Below are 2,540 nucleotides of genomic sequence, written 5' to 3' on the forward strand. Positions count from 1 at the left end.
TGAAAATGTTCCCATGTATTAAGTTCAGCTACAACAATTTGTAAACCAAAAATAAAGGTGTTTTAAACAAAATAGAAACATATCTGTCTCTCGTGCTTATGTTTACATACACAGTTAAAAGCCTGCATAGAGGCTTGACTATTGTCAGATAGCCTAGACACCATGCTTCTCATTGCACTGCTATTCTCAACATGTAACTCCATTTTATGATCCAAGTTCCAAATATCTTACCCATTTATCCATTTTATCTTAGCCAGAAGGGGAAATTGGAAGGAGAAAATTATGTCCTCTCACTCTAAGATTATTTCCTGGAAAAAAAAAAAAAAGTCAACATTAATTCTATTTACATCCCATTGGTCAGAATTTAATAGCATGAGCATATCTAGCTGCAAGGAAGTCTGGGAAATGAAGTCGGTTCTGCACTACTGTATCCAGGTGATTCTAGGTGGTGCATTATTGAGGAAGAAGTGAAGAACAAATACTGGGGGACAAGCAGCCTTTCTGCATTATTTGTTCTTTCTTTCAACAAAACTCTTTGGGTCCCTACCTACAAGACACTAGTGATGGCCCCTAAGATGTAGAATGAACAAGCATACAGCCCACCCCCACCTGAATCTTATAGTCTAGTGAATGCATAAAAGTTGAGTCATTAAGAACACATATCTTCTGTGCCATTTCTGCAGCCTATTTTCAACCAGTTCTTTGTGGACATTCTGTTTAATCCCTGTAAATGAGTAACGGTATAATTAAGCCTCTACCTAGAACTTCACATTACATTAGGCACTCAGTATTATCCTTGAGTCTTAAAAGAAAACTTCAGAGATCATTTAATTGTTTGTGGTTAAGCAAACTGAGGTCCAGGGACAAAGGGACTTACCCAAGGTCCCTCCTTTAATCTCTTTGTTGTCAACAATGCAGATCTCTGTCTGCAATCACCACAGATTGTCAGGACCTTAAATTTCAAGAAATAAAAGCTGAGCTTTCCTCAGGATTTCCCAACTGTGTATGAGTAATAGGGAAAAACCCCTGGGAACAGCCATCAACCCATCTGCTGCTTCAACAATGCAGCTTTCTAAACATTCTATTATAACTTCTCATTATGCAATAGGAACAGAGCCCACCCAGACTGCTGAAATACCTCTTGAGCCAACCTTTGTGTCTAGAAAGAAATCAGTTAGTTGAGCATGCTAGATTTAATTTCCTACTCTAACACTTATTAGCTGTGTGTCCTTGAACACATTGCTTAACTCAGTCGAGTTTCAAATTTCTTATCTCTAGCTTGGGGATTGTGGATGAAAATAGTCAAACTCTGTAAAACTTGAAGAGATTTATTCTGAGCCAAATATGAGTGACCATGGCCTATGACACAGCCCTCAGGAGGTCCTGAGAATATGTGCCCAAGGTGGGTGGGGTGCAGCTTGGTTTTATACCAAGCATGGTATAAAACCTCAAGGAAGCATGAGACATCAATCAAATACATTTAAGAAATACATTGGTTTGGTTCAGAAAGGCAGAACAAATCAAAGGGCAGGGGATGGGGGGCTTCCAGGCTACAGGTAAATTTAAACATTTTCTGATTGACAATTGGATGAACTTGTCTAAAGACCTGGGATCAACAGAAAGGAAATGTTCAGGTTAAGATAAAAGATTGTGGAGACCAAGGTTCTTTTGAAGTCATATAGTAGCTGCCCTTAGAGACAATAGATGACAAATGTTTTTTATTCAGACCTTTAAAAGGTGCTAGACTCTTACTTAATTGCTTCAGGATTGGGAGGGCCTGGAAGAAAAATATCTAGGTATGTTAACAGAGATTCTTTACAGATGCACATTTTCCCCTACAAAGGACAGCTTTGCAGGACCATTTCAAAAAAATGGCAAACAAAGTAAAATATGTTTACTTCCTTCTTTGTCACATAATGTTATGCCAGAGTCATATTGGAAAGTAAGTCACGATATATAGGATTAAATGAAAACCATCTGATGAGAATTTATGGTTTGTAGGGCATGACTCCACAGACTCCCTAGATAGGAATTTGGGCAAGATAAAAAAAAACCAGAGCCTAGTCCTTAGGATGATTACCCCTATGCTATAGTACCAAAAGAATCAAGTAAAATATCATAAATAACAAGTTTAGTACAATAGCTTACCTGTAAATGTTATTTTCATTCACTTATATTCATGCATCATTGTTTCCAGGGAAACTACCTTCTCAAAAACTACTTTGATTTATTCAACTACTTGTAATCCTTCAATGGCTCCCAATCACTTACAGGAGAAACTCCAAACCCACTGACATAATTTTCAATTTCTTCTCTCTTTTTTTACAACAACAACAAAAAAAAGTGGCCCGGGCGCAGTGGCTCACGCCTGTAATCCCAGCACTTTGGGAAGCTGAGGCAGGTGGATCATGAGGTCAAGAGGTCGAAACTATCCTGGCCAACATGGTGAAACCTCATCTCTACTAAAACCACAAAAATTAGCTGGGCATGGTGGTGCGCACCTGTAATCTCAGTTACTTGGGAGACTGAGGCAGGAGAAT

General features: G+C 38.6%; 1 long non-coding RNA gene across 1 annotated transcript in view; it reads right to left on the reverse strand.

The window, feature by feature from the left end:
- Nucleotides 1-229: 229 nt before the first annotated feature.
- Nucleotides 230-2,540, reverse strand: part of LOC111550324 — a 7,396-nt gene continuing 5,085 nt past the window's right edge. Inside the window, exon 3 of the long non-coding RNA XR_002734004.1 lies at nucleotides 230-308. This is a non-coding gene — a long non-coding RNA (uncharacterized LOC111550324). The remainder of the gene's footprint in view (nucleotides 309-2,540) is intronic.

The sequence above is a fragment of the Piliocolobus tephrosceles genome, chromosome 14, assembly GCF_002776525.5.
Source record: "Piliocolobus tephrosceles isolate RC106 chromosome 14, ASM277652v3, whole genome shotgun sequence".
In the NCBI taxonomy this organism is placed as follows: domain Eukaryota; kingdom Metazoa; phylum Chordata; class Mammalia; order Primates; family Cercopithecidae; genus Piliocolobus; species Piliocolobus tephrosceles.